A 15,218-nucleotide genomic window follows, 5' to 3' on the forward strand; every position below is an offset into this window, starting at 1 on the left:
TTCAGTAGCCTTGATGCACTCTTCTCGGGTTTCTGCCGCTAACAGTAAGTCATCAACATACTGTAATAGAGTGACTCGTGGGTGGCTCCGACGAAAAGGTTCCAGGTCCTGGCTCAGGGCCTCATTAAACAGGGTGGGAGAGTTTTTAAATCCTTGCGGCAGTCTGGTCCAAGTGAGCTGTCCGGATTGGCCCCCATCTTCTTGCCATTCGAAAGCAAATAGCGGCTGACTAATTTCTGACAATGGAATGCTGAAGAAAGCATCTTTCAAATCAAGGGTTGTATACCATACTTGCGAGGGGGGTAGGTGGCTGAGCAAGGTATAGGGATTTGGAACGGTGGGATGAATGTCCTCCGTCCGCTCGTTTACCTTTCGTAGGTCTTGCACAGGCCTATAGTCCCCGCTTCCCGGCTTTCGGACGGGGAGCAGAGGAGTATTCCAGGCAGACTGACAAGGTCGCAGTACTCCTTCCTTTATTAGCCTGTGGATATGAGGGGCTATGCCTCTTCGGGCCTCCTCAGGCATAGGATACTGTTTCACCCGAATGGGGAGAGCAGAAGCCTTCAATTGTATAACTACGGGCGGGAGGTGTTTGGCGAGGCCGGTTCCCGCAGTCTCCGCCCAGGCCGTGGGAAATCTTTTTACCCAATGAGTCATGTCCCCTCCTGGTTCCTGTTGACTCTCAAACAGACGATGCTCGTCAGCCAATGATAGGGACAAGACATGAATCGGGCTCCCTTCTCGATCAGTCACAATTATTCCATCTGGTTCAAAATGGATATGGGCCCCTATTTTGGTGAGTAGGTCCCGTCCGAGCAGGGGAGCGGGGCTCTCAGGGACGACCAAGAAGGAGTGTGTGACCTGGTGTTTTCCTAAGTTCACCTTTCTTTTGGTAGTCCATGTACATAACTGCGTACCGGTGGCCCCCTGAACAACACTTGTTCGTGCCTTGTTCAAAGGTCCATGTGCCTTGTTTAAAACCGAATATTGGGCGCCGGTATCCACCATGAACCCCATCGGCTTCCCCTCCACATGCATTGTTACCCAGGACTCGGGGAGGGGGTCTGAGCCCCGTCTCCTTCAGTCCTCTTCTCCGGCTAGTAGGACTCTGGCCTGCTCTACTGCTCGTTCCCTTTCCCTGTTTTCCCCCGGTCTCCTTCCAAACCCTCTTCTTCCCTTTAACTTAGGACATTCTCTCTTCCAATGCCCCGTTTCCTTACAGTAAAAACAGTGTTCCTTATCCGGGGTCCTGGCGTGGCCCCCTCCTCTGGGTTGGTCCCGGACACCCGCTAGGAAAATACAAGCCATTTCTCTCTGTTGCTTTCGGTTTTCCTTAGCCTGGAACTCCCGGTCCTCCTTTCTCAATTTCTCCTGGGCTTCCCTGTCTTCCTTTCTCTGTCTTTCCTCCCTTTCTTCTGGAGTTTCCCTAGCGGTAAAGACCTTTTCTGCTACCTGTAGCATTTCCCTTATAGTCATCTCCCCTAAGTTTTCCTGTTTATTGAGTTTTCTCCTAATGTCTGGGGCTGCCTGATTAATGAATGAGAGTACCACAGCAGACCGGTGGAGGTCCGCCTCAGGGTCAATCGGGGTGTACTGACGGTATGCCTCATAGAGGCGCTCTAAGAAACCGGCTGGGCTTTCGTTTTCCCCTTGAATGACTGCTTTTACTTTTGCAAAATTGGTGGGCCTTCTAGCGGCCGCTCGGAGACCGGCCATCAGAGTCTGGCGGTAGATCCGAAGACGCTCCCTACCTTCTGCGGTCCCGAAATCCCAATCAGGCCGGCGTAGGGGAAAAGCCTCGTCTATGGCCGGTTGGAGAGTTGTGGGTCTCCCATTATCCCCCAAGACATTCTTCCTCGCTTCGTTGAGGATGCGCTCTCGTTCCTCCGTCGTAAAAAGAGTATTGAGCAGCTGATGACAGTCATCCCAAGTGGGGCGGTGTGTATGCATGATGGACTCCAGGAGATCTATGAGACACTTGGGGTCTTCAGAAAAGGGCGGGTTCTGCGTCCTCCAGTTATATAGATCACTGGAGGAGAAGGGCCAGTACTGAAACTGTTGCCCTCCTCCCGGTCCCCCTTGGCCCACCATCCGGACTGGAAGTGTAGGGACAGTTTCCTCCCCCTGTGTTGATGAGGGGGGCCCGTCTTCCCCCTCCCTTTCCCGGATCCCTCGGGGGCGAAGTCTTCGACCCATTCCTCCTCCTGCTGCCAGTCCTGTTGAGGAGGATGAGGAAATTTCCTCCTCCGGGGCACTGGCTTGGCCAGGGGGAGTCACGTATGGAGGCGGCCGATCTTCCTCTGCCCCTGCGAGGGATGGGTAAAGGGGGGAACTCTCTGGTAAGACCGGAGATGGTGAAGGAGATGCCCTAATTTGAGGACCGGTCAAGGTGGGAAGAGGAAGTTTTTCCTCCTCCTTTATGACCAAGGCGGGCGTGACTGGGGTTTTAGCCCCGGGGGCCGAACTGGAGGGGTGGGTCAGAAAAACTGTTAACCATGGGGGAGGGTTCCTCACCAGATCCTCCCAAACCAAAATGTAAGAAACTTGGTCTGGATGGCCTCGATTGTCTGGCTGAAAAATGACTGCTTTAACCTTAGTGATCAGGTCTAGGGAGAGGGAACCTTGAATGGGCCACCCGACTCCAAAGGTGGGCCACTCTGCGGAACAAAAGGTGTCGAACTTACCTTTCTTGATGACCAGACCCGCATTTAAGGCCCTTTCTTTAACTTCTGGAAAGTGAGAAAGGATCAGAGACTTTGGGGTTGTTTGTCCCTGTCCCATTGTGGAAGGAGACTCAAACACCAAGAGAGATAGAACAAAAAGGGTAAAGGCAACAATAATTCCACACACACACAACACTCTCCAGCACTCGCTCGGACCGGTCCTTCTCTCACACTGGTGCGCACCCCATTCAACCTCCTCACCGTCCAACTGGGATATCAGGCCGAAAGGCGTCCACTTGACGGGTGGTCGGTCGACTAGCTCAATTAGTTCTTCACCTGGCGCCAGGGTTCCTAAAATGCTCGAGCCCAAATGAGAGGAAAGCCTCTCCCAATAGGACCCTGTGGTCCTCCTTGCGAGATTCCCAGAATGAATCTCCCTGGGGATTGGCCGAATCCCCGCCGCGGCCCAAATGGAACACTCAAGTTCCTCCAAATGAGGGTCTGGGATCCCCTCCCAACGCCTAGGACTTGGGATCGCCCCTGCTTTCTCGCAGGCAGGTTCTGTCTCTCGAGAAAATGAAATCTCGCTGGGGCCTCCAAATGTTAGGACCCGGAATCCTATTCCCCCGAGAGACAGAGAGCCAGGCGTGAATGCAATCAACAAAGCAGAGTTTATTGGACTGGCTAGCCAGGGTCGAGCTCCCACACGGACACGCAGGACCGGTTAGGAAAGCAAGACCCTGAGCCTCTTAGGGGGAAATCTTATATAGACTGCAGTGGCGTGCATATTTTTGTTATCAACATTAGACAAGCAGGCAGAGCACATCCTGCACGTACTTCACATCTTGCTCGTACCTCACATCTTGCTCGTATCTCACATCTTGCTCGTATCTCACATCTTGCATTCCTCACATTCTATATGCCCTAACTGAGCCCTGCCTCATTGCTTATCTTATCTACATGGGATGTTTGGTACTGGTTTCTCCAACAAGGGGGTTGGGGCCCGCTGAGACCTCCTATTCCTTTCAATACTATATGTGACTTGAGCATATGTAGACTTTGGTGTCTGTGGGCATGCTGGGGCAGATCTCCCCACGAATACTGAGGGACCACTATATCTACACAAGTTTTTGGTGTATCGAAACGCCCATACCTCAGCTATTATTTTTTGCCCACTTTTATTTGACAAGGCTGAATTGCCCTACCTGTACCTGACCTACTTTTCCCTTCTGCCTCCTGACCCTAGAACTCATAACCTATTCTGTCTAATTCACACAATAGCAACAATTACCATTTATGGTGCAACTACTGTGTACAAGGCAAGATACAATGTGATATGAAGTGTTAATTTTCCACATAACTCCAGGAGGACTCACCTGTAGCACCACTTTACAGTTCAGGAAATGGCAGCAGAGAGGTTGAGTATTTGTCAAATCATGGTTTCTAAGTACAATATTGCTACACATACATGCAGACCAAGACAAGTCAGCAGAAATGAAGGGAGAATGAAAAAAGATATGCATGCTTGGAGTGGTCAGGGAAGGACAGAAATAGAAGAGAGAGGAGAAAAGCTTGGAGAACCTAAAATGCACAACTCTGAGTGATGGAGAGCATAGTCTCTACATTGAACATGTGATATAGCTCATCTGACTAAAATCCCACCTGGCTCCCTATACCTTCCAACCTCACCTCTGGATCCCAACCTCAAAACCAAACACCCAAACTCTTATGACAGCATCCCCTATTGTCCAGATTTGAGGACTGCATCACATATAAAAGAGGCCTGCAAAGGTAGGAAATGGGAATCAAGAGTATCAACAAAGAAACATTAGTTCCTTTGCTGAATTCAAGAATTTTGTATGAATAATAAAAGAAAAATGAAAAAAAAAAAAAGTACAGTCAAGGAAAAAAAAAATAAAAAAAATAAAAAAAAATAAGAATTTTGTAAGAAACGATTTTGACCAGAAATATTAAAAGAATTAACATTTGAATATAAATAGTACTCTGCCATAAATCAAAAAGAAGCTCTATCAAAGGCTGGAAAGAAGAGAAAAATTGAACTAGACTTGTCTCTTTTAATATCAGAACTTTGAGCTCTGTTCTTCTTCTAGCCAATTCCTGAAATTTTTACATGACAGAGAAACTGCATTTTTTCCATTTGCTTTCTTTTGCCATTTAAATATATGCATTTAGTGGGCTATTTGTGTGGGCCAATCTACTAGAAGATTTCCAACCCCACAGGACAATAAATATAATTTTAAGAGCCAGCATACAGGTACATGCCTCTGGAGGCTGAGAATTTGAGGCCAATCTGCCTACATAGTTAGTTAAAGGCCAGTCTGGGCTACATAATGACTCCCTATCTCCAAAAAAATATAAATAAAATAAAGTGTTTTTTTAATCACTTAATTTATCTCTTCCTGTCTCCTTCTGCCAAAAAAAGTAGGCTCCCAAAATCTTATTCTTTGATGTCTTAAATGTATATCTAAGGAATCGGTAGAAGATGACTGACCTTCAACTAACTATGTGTATCACAGTTCTTACAGTTCTTGGCTGGTAGATTCAATCCTCCATCTAACCATACTGCCATGACTTTCATCCATATCTTTTAAGTTTTATGAAATATGACTCCAGAAAATGTTCTTAGAATTTTTCCTATGACTAGAATAAGCCACACATACATCTTAGGCTAGCAAGGCATATTTAATTTTTGTACTTGAACTAAATTAAGTATGCTGTGTTTTTTTCATTTGATTAATATAGGCCTAATACAAATACTATGAAAAACAGGGCACACTAAGAGAAGGTTATATACAAGAGAGGGAGGGTAAAACAAGGAAGTTAAGAAGGGAAATATGGTTGATGTATTTCCTATACAAAAATGAATACAGAATTTTTAAACCTGTTGAAATCACCATAAGAAGGGGAGTAAGGTAGAAAGGAGAAAAATACAAGAGATGAATCAATTCAGGTTATCCATATGTACATGGAAATGTCATAAGGAAACTCCCTCTACAGCTATCTTAAACAAAAATGTTACTTTTTTCTTTTACAAAATCAAAGAACAAGAGGATAGAACAGGTCCCGTCTGGTGGTTGGTATCAGTGGGAGGGGAGAGCATGTGGGGAAAGGAGGTAAGAGGGTGAATATGGAGCAAATACTATCTACACATGTAGGTAAATGGAAAAATGAGACCTATTGAAACTATTCCAAGAATGGAGGGGCTAAATTCAATATTGTAAGAACTTTTGTAGGTGCCACAGTGTACCCCAGCACAACAATTAAAAAAAACAAAAATAAAAATATATTTGAATGGCAAAAAAGTAAATAAATAAATTAAGTATGTTGGAACGGGAACAACTCAGAAAAAGAGCAAGGAGCTGAAAGTGCTGTGTAGTTAGAGAGAGTCCAGCAACCCAGATTTCTTCCAGTAGTATAGGGAAGATTTTTCAATCATCTCAAATTCAAAGTCCACAATTTCAAATAAATCACTTATCAGTTCTGTTATACTTCAAGTATTACTTTGAAAGCAGAGCCCTCCTCTATAGTTTCGAAAATGCCTTTTTTCAATGGCTCAAGGGAAAAGTAAGAATCGAAAAAATTTGTTGTCATTAAAATAAAGACTCAATCCCCAGAAAAAGATAATAAGTAATTGTATTCTTCCCAGACAGCTAAAAGATTTTCTGAAAATCAAACATCAGGAATATATCAAGGAATTGGTTGCCTAAAGTTATGTTGATTCTGTTTTGTTCCCATGGTTTTGTGTGACACTATATTCTTGCAAAAGTAGAAGCATGCCACGTATAATAAGCCTAACTCACATGACACCTTCTTATGTGGAAGTTGTAACTCCTTGTTAAATGAAAAATAGCTATTCACGAAATGCTATTCATTGAACTAACCAAAATAATCAATGCTCTTTCCTAAGTGCAGTTTTATTGACCACATATGTACTATTTTTATTCTCATCTGAGACTTGGGGAGCAGAGGGTTCTAATCCCATCAGAGTTCAATGATAACTCTCCAGGATTTCTTCAGCATCAGATTTGGGGTTGGGGGACCAAGGACAAATCAACTGTGGTAAACCATTTATTTTAAAGGATACTTTGAGGTTATGCATATCTGTGTCTAATTTGGAGGAATTCACTGAGTCAAACAGGCCTGACCCGGTGTACTTTGGCTTTGTTTGCTCCCTTCACCTAAGTATCATATGAGAACTAATACTTTAAATGAGAAGACCTAAAGACAAAATTTGACATCATACTAAAAATTAGGTTAAAAGTTACTGTTAATTTTTATATTAGCAAAAACAAATTAAAGTTAAGGCTTAATATGTCATAGCTTACCCACTCATAGGATGGAAATCTTCAATACAGGTGAGGCAGCTTTGGACCAAGAGCTGGGCCTAGACTCTTGCCCCCTGACCTGGCTCTGGCATCTGTGACGTAGTCCATGCCATTGTCCTTCAGTTTCTTTACACATAATACCTAATTAATGATAAGAATTACTTCATATTTCAAATGCATGCTGTGATGATTCTATACAAAAAAAAATCATAGAAAAAAATAGGTAAGAAAACACCTAAGTAATAACAGCAAAAAACTGAATAAAAGTAGGCAAATCAGAATAAAATGTTGACACTAACCATATGGATATAAAAATGATAAGAAGAACAAACCATGTAATAGAATCAGAAGGAGCATAAATTATACCAATGATAGAAGTAGAAAGGAGAACTAGAAACTCCCAAGAGGAGAAAAAATAATGCTTAAAAGAAGAAAATGTGGTAATAAGAATGAGAAGAAAAAGTGATACCTGGTATCCATTAACTTCCAAAAACACCCTGAAGAGGAAGAGAAAGGTCCTCATACTCAAAATCACAGTATTCTATATTTTTACATGTTAGAATATGTTTACTTCTCTCTCCTATTTGATAGGAAAGAACAGACTACAGAACCTTTAAAAATATAGTTATAAACAGGAAAAAACAAGTTAGTGATTGACCATATAAGGATTAGGTTGTGAAACTTTGACTAAAAACACTGGACATATTTCCAAGACACATTTTTGCAATGATTCAAATGTCAGGGTTGAATGATACAAGATTTGGAAATGTACCTTGATTTGTTTTCAAAGATTCACTTGGGAAAAAGAATCAGAGATACAAGATGTAATGTGTAGTAACACTGTTAAAAGAAGCCAAAAATACATACTGTTTACATATTATGTTAGAAATAAAATATCTGCTAGAGACAACAGCTTGATGTATTCAAAAAGTTCTGCACTGTTAGAGTTCCTGAACTGATGAGAAGTCAACATAAAACACCTAAACAAAGGGAGAATTGAAGGCAGTGAGTGACTAAAATAAGTCATCCACACAGATATGTTCTTGATCCTTTGACCACATAAATCTGGCAGGAAAACAGATGAGTCAGTGAGAGGAATAGCTGCTAACAAGGTGGACAGTACATCAATGATTAATGGGCTATCTTGTTGTGTAGGTTCATTTACTTGAAATCAAAAGAGGTGGCTATGGACTACAGGGGGAGAAGATGTTTTGAGTGTATAATTCTATCAGTTTCTAGTAATACCTTAATTGCCACATTGGTCAGAAATGCTTTATGTCTACTTCCATGGTATTGTTAAAGGTAACCAATAGCAACAATTTTTAAAATATTTTCTTAGCAGTACAGGAATTTGAACTCTGGGCTTTATGATTGCAAGGCAGGTGGTTCTCCAGGCCAAAAATTCTAATGTGAATTTTTTCTGGACTCTGATACAAAATTAGAAGAAGTATGTATTGCCATACTTGAATGTTCTGGTTTGGGTGAATATTCTGCAAAAAATACCAATAACCCATTGGAAAAAGGTCTAATATTCAATATATTAGTGACACAAAACTGTAATTATTATAGGAAATGTGGAAGGGGAAAGATGCAAAAATAGATAAATCACAAAACTCTTACAGTCTCACATAAAGGCTTTTCTGTACATAGGGACTTACCTTATACAAAAGTATTCAAAGTCACTGTAGAACAAATTTGGATATATAACTCAACTAAATCGCCTTCTAGTTATGTGATGGTCTAAAGAGACCCAATGAGTTCTCTACCTTCAACTTCCACATTTAAAAAATGAGGGTAATAAGATCTTTAAAGCGACAGTATTTGTTCTGATTTGTTTTTTAAAAGGAAAGCTCTTAAAAGAACTTTCAAACACCATGTTATACAGATTTTCCTTAAAATGGAACATTGCCCCACATCCTCAGCCTTGTTAGTGAATTTTTTTTCACTTTTTGCCAGCTATATTAGTTGTACACAGGGGTTTCATGGTGATGTTTCCACATATGCGTATAATGTATCTAATCAAACCCATCCCTTCCATCCCTCCCTCACCACCCCTCTCCCCTCTTCCGGGAACAATTTCAATAAGTCTTGTTGTTCTGTTTTTATACATGTATATAGAATACTTCAAATATATTCACTCCACCTTTGTACCCTCTCATTTCACCCTTCTCCTAATAACTAGTACCCATCCTCAAAGAACTTGTTTTATATTCCTGTCATTCACTTTTTAAGGCTTGATTCCATGTGTGAGAGAGAACATGCCTTATTTGACTTTATCAATCTGGCTTATTTTGCTTAGCATAATGATCTCTAATTTCCTCCATTTTCCTGCAAATGATATAATTTCATTTCATTTTTTATGGCTTAATAACAGATATCAATTATTTTGCAGTACTGGGATTTGAATTTAGAGCCTACAACTTGAGCCACTCCACCAGCCCTTTTTTGTGATGGATTTTTTTCAAGATAGGGTCTTGTGAACTATTTACCCTGGCTGACTTACAGCAGCTAGGATTACAAGCATGAGCCACTGGCACCCAGATATAGTGATATTTTGAAAGTTAAATATTATATTTTTCCCATTGCAGTATAATTATTTGTCTTCATGCTTCATACTTTCCTTCCATCAACAAATATTTCTCAAGAGCCTACTTAAGTGAATATAGCTCTACCTCTGTCACATATTAGTCATGTAGCTTCTGGCAGGTTACCTACCTGCAGTGTCAATTTCATGATCTATAAATGTGGGGTAAAAATTGCATGCATTTCAAAGGGGTGTTATAAGGATAAATGAGCTACAAGTAACAGATTGATAAAAATGCCTTATATATATTAAAGAGCCAGCAGATGTTGGCTAGATTGTTGCTGATGTCTTCTTCCTGTTCTTCTACCTCCTCTGTCTTGCTCATTTTCTTATTATCTTGATATGATGCTTTTATCATCATGATGGTATCAGACATTGTGTTAGACCTTATCCAATTAGAACACGATAATCTTCTGTTCAATCCATGATAATGAACATAGACATATTAACTGAATGCTAGCTCCCATTGGTTGCAAGTGAAAGAAAGTTAATCCAAACTGTCTTCATCAAAAAGGAGGATACTTTTGCCTAATGCAGTCAAGCAATATAGTAATAGAGACCACATGACTGTCTCTCAAAAATCATGTGGATTCAGAAACTTAAAATTTGTAAGAATAGTCTTTCTCTCAATACCCAGTTCCACTTCATTTTGAGCACAAGGTCCATTCTTTCCTTTTGCAAACAGCTTTCCCTATGAGGTACAGTTCATCCATTGATAGTTCTGGGAATGAGTCCTGCCAGATCCCAGCCAAAATAGCACATGGGAAAAGAACATTGAAAAGACATGAATTGGTCTGTCCTGTATCTGATGCTCATCACTATAGCTGGGAGAAAGACAAGAGCAAATAACAGACAATGGAGTGGAAAGTAGAGGTGACCTCTGGAAGTATCACTGCTAGTTCTCTTCCCTTTTGACTTCATATTCTATCTAGCACTGCCTGATACATGAAAGGTACTCAATATTTTTTTGAAAAATAAATCTCTCAAGTATACTGACATGAAAACCTCTTCAGAAGAAGAATAACACAATTTTCAAGTCCTTTTCCTCTTTAACAAGTCCATTTTGGAAGAACAACATATTTTTATACTCAACTTAAAATTCTTCTTTATAAATACCCTATTGCTCATATCCATCATGATAGAATACACATAAATCTCTGGTCCTCTGTGTATTATCTGTCACTACTGTAAATCTAAGAGATACCCGCTTACTACCCCCTTCTTGAATGAGAATAACCAGCAATAGTGTTTCATACTCTTAGACCAGCATAGTCTGGGTTATCCTAGTTCTAAATCATCTGGACAACCCATGTTAAAGCTTAAGACTGGAGTCCTTGGAACTCAGGGGTTGGTGATAGACATTGCATTAACCGTCTCAATTCTTCACCTCTTTGCTGCTTCTCCATCAAGAGAAGACTGTTTCCTATGCCTTGAATCTGGGCTTGACTTTTTCTAGCTAACTAAATGTTGTTGAAGCAAGTAGTGTGCTAGTTTTGAGTCTGGACCTCTTAGTCTGTGCTCTCTCTCCTTCACTGCCTTTGCCATGAGAACACCACAGGCTGGCCTTCTGAGGGTAAGAGATGTAGTACAGTGAGAGCTAGGTATGTGAATGAGCCCAGAACAAGGATAACTACCCATTTGAGTCAAAACTAAAGCATTGACCTACAGACTTATAAGCTAAATAAATAATTAATATTTTATGCTACTTAATTGTGGACCTGGCAATCTCATGAAGGGTTTCAGTCAGACCCTACTTAAGTCACACCTATGATAGTTTCATGATCTCATCACATAGTTGATCACCTTATACTCAGCCAAGATTTTATCATTGTTTTTCACACATAACTTATAATGCCAGCTGAAATACCTGCCAAGCATCTTGTGTTCTCCATCTGGTCTTTCTAGTCCATTTGAGAATATGGTGCTAAATATTGAAACAAACGCTTCACCATGAGCAGCCTTGTGTGTTCAGCAAACTTGGCAAGCCCTTAACAATAACACTGGAATGTCGAAGAATTCTCAGAAATTTCTCAACTTGACCAAACATGGGCAAAATCAAATTCATAACAACCAGAAACTAACAAAATAAGACTGTGTACAATTTTTAATAGCTGCATAAGTCATACCAGTCCTTGAATTAAATCTGTATTTTTGAACTGATAATAATTAAGATTCTGTACTTTAACATCTTACCAGCCATTTTATGTCCCAGATAACATTGATATTTCAAAAATGAATGTTTCAAAATATCTTTAGTCAGGAAATTTCAGAACGTATACATAATGCCTCATCTACTTAAACATTCTATCCAAAGAAAGTATGTTTGAAGCAAGATACCTAACTTCTCCAATAAAAAGCAAGATAAATCTTTAGAGCTCAAGGCTGTATTCAGAATAGATAAGAAAGCCCTCAAGAAACTATACTCTGAAAATAACTTTTAAACCCAGGGAACTAGAAGGAAAACATTGGCAACCCTTCCCATATAAAGGTGACTACATAAAGAAGAAAATCTGGCAATACAATGAAAACTCCTCCTTCATCTTCCTGGCAATTCCTCAAGATCTCCATTTCAGGGAGCAGACACCTGATTAGTTTAATACTAAAATCACTTAACTGATTCTTCCAAGATACATTTGCTTAAGCAAGAAGAGCTATCCAATAAGGCAATTTGGGGAAAGCAGAGTGGTACTTGGCTAGCTCCATAAAGAAACATTGGTAACATGGTTAGGGCCAGAAAAATAGTCTGTCTTCTCATGTCTTTTCTCATGTGGAATCAGGAGATTGAGTTGACACTAGTATGCAATAACTAACCTTTTTAGCCCCATGCTTTCTCTTCAACTTTGGTGAAAGTTCTTATAAACAGCATCCACACATCAATTTAGGCATATCTACACCTAAGTTGATAATCCTTCTCAAATACATTTATTTTCATTTTAAATGACAAGAACCTCTGATTTTTGCATTTCAGATATCCATGAATCATTAACTTAATTATCATTGCTGATTTACCAAAGTATACATTGCCTCTACAGACAACTGGCATTTCTATAGGATGGAGTCTCTATAGGACGATGCCTCATGAAGACTGATGTTCACATGTCAGGACGCTGTGAGAAATTGTCCTTCTTTATTACCTTGTGATTTTAGTATTCTGTCATACCATCCATTTCTTCCAAGCCTTCATTTCAAACCTTCGTTCTCATGCCTTCTTCATATGATACCCCTGCTTCTACCAAACTGTTCCCTGGGTTTTAATTACCTTCTGAACGTTTTTGTTATGCTTGCCCACGATGTTCTATAAATACTGATCTACCTCTCCATAGATCCAAATCTTCTCTCACTTCTAAATAACTCAGATTTCACTGCTTATTTTAAGTCAGTGGTAACTGAAAACACAGTACTTTAATGTCTGACTTTATGTTACATTTTCAGTTAACATTCATATTGAAAAATTAAAATTTATAAGGTACATGTACTTTTACACAAAAAGTTTTAAATTTGCTCTTAGCCCAAAGGCCAAGAAGTGACATACAATAAGCTTTAAAATTCTGTCCACAAGTAACTTTCCACTTATTAATTTTAGCCCACGGAAACAAATTCAGAGACAAATACCCAGATTTCCCAATGGAAAGTGACACAACTGCAGACCAATCCTGTATAAAGTTATGTATCTTTTTGCGAGCTCCTATGGGATCATAGTATAAAAACTAAATTTAAGGGCTGGTAGAGTGGTTCAAGTGGTAGAGTGCCTGCCTAGCAAGTATGAAGCACTGAATTCAAGCCCCAATATGGCCAAAAAAGCAAAACAACAACAAAAACCTTAATTTGACTTACATGTGGTCTATCTTTTCATATGTTTTCTACCCTCTTTTAAATAAATATTTAAATCTTATGTAGCTACACCTATTTAAACTTCATTTGCTCAAAAATTTCCTAACAGTATGATTATTTTAATGTGAGCCCCTAGGGAGACAACCACCTTCTAGTTGTCATAAATATAAACAGGTTTCACTGTGTTTTAAAGCAAGCCTGAGAATTTTTTCTATACATAACCCAAATACTATTTACGTATCTATCCATTCAGAATAAACTTAAGTCTTTTCTCTTTGTAAGGAAAGAAGTATAAGAAAAATGACAATAGGTAGCTTATTGAAGAATATAAGTATTATCAGTCATCATGACTGTAGTCATTATTAACACTAACATTTATTTCTAATGTCTTTCTCAATAAATGGTTTTTAGTAGTTTCTGGTAAAAATATTCTTCAATACAAATAAGTTTTATTTTAACATTGCTAACATATGGTAACAAAAAATAACTTTTAAACTGCTGTACAATAATTATTTTTGAAGTTTAATGTCCATGAGCTCTTGCTGAAAATTAACTGCAAATCAGCCAAGAAAATACTATTGAACAAGCATTTCCAACTGCCAAGAAGCTCACAGATTCTAACTTGAGATGGAAGAAATACTTCTAAAAAATTTTTTCAAGTACTATTCACAATAGCTAAGCTCTAGAAACAACTCAGATGCCCTACAACTGATGAATGGATCATGAAATTATGGTATATATACACAACAGAGTATTACTCAGCCACAAGGATTAATGACATGCGATCTGAAGGTAAATGGATGTAATTGGAGGACATAATGTTAAGTGAAGTTAGCCAGAATCAGAAATACAAAAGATGAATGTTTTCTCTCATACATGGAAGATAGATCCCAAGATAAACAAACATGATCATATACAAACTCAGTTGTAGAACACATTTGTAACAGTGGAACAACTCTATGGAACTCGGGGAAAGAAAGAAATGAAAAGAGAATGATAGGGCAACAGTAACATTGCATACCATAAGATGTGAAGGTAGAGGTTATACAGATGTGTATAGAAACTGTTGAAAAACGGGGAGTGGAAGGTAAAAGGATAAGGGAGAGTATTCGAAGTGATTGAACAGACCAAAGTAAAGCACACCCACAGTGAGCATAACATTGAGACACCCCTTTGAACATCAACTCAAATATTAACTATGAAAACCAGGATTATAAAATAGATACAGTGTGTACGGGAGTGGGAGGTGCTAGTGGGAGGGTGGAGAGTGAACTAAGGTGGCGGCGTATATGATAGATGGACTTCGTATACCTACATAAAACAGAAATAGAAAACCTCTTGCAATTGCATTAAGTGGGGTGGGGAGGGAGCTGAGAGGGAGAGATGATAGGAGCAATGTAACTATTGTACAATATAAGTCTAATAGAAATTGTCACTATGAAACACCCCCCTGTATCATGAATATATTCTAATAAAAATTTATTCTAAAAAAATTTGCAAGTAAATCTACTTCAAATCTTATCATCATAAGAGATACTCACTTTGAAGTTATGTCTTGCTTTAGAAAAATAATAATTTTGACTAAGAAGGCAAAAGAAAAAGAATGTCACCATCAAACTGACATTATGTTCAATGATAATATCAAATTAATCAACATAAAACTAACCTGAATGTAAAGAAACAAAAAAATGTCTACTTGAGTTCAAGGCCATATAAAATTATTTTTTCTTCTGGATATTCTATATTATATAATGTATTATCTCTAAACTTACTTCACTTTTAGTTCAAATTAGG

The sequence above is a fragment of the Castor canadensis genome, chromosome 10 (assembly GCF_047511655.1).
Source record: "Castor canadensis chromosome 10, mCasCan1.hap1v2, whole genome shotgun sequence".
Taxonomy (NCBI): Eukaryota; Metazoa; Chordata; class Mammalia; order Rodentia; family Castoridae; genus Castor; species Castor canadensis.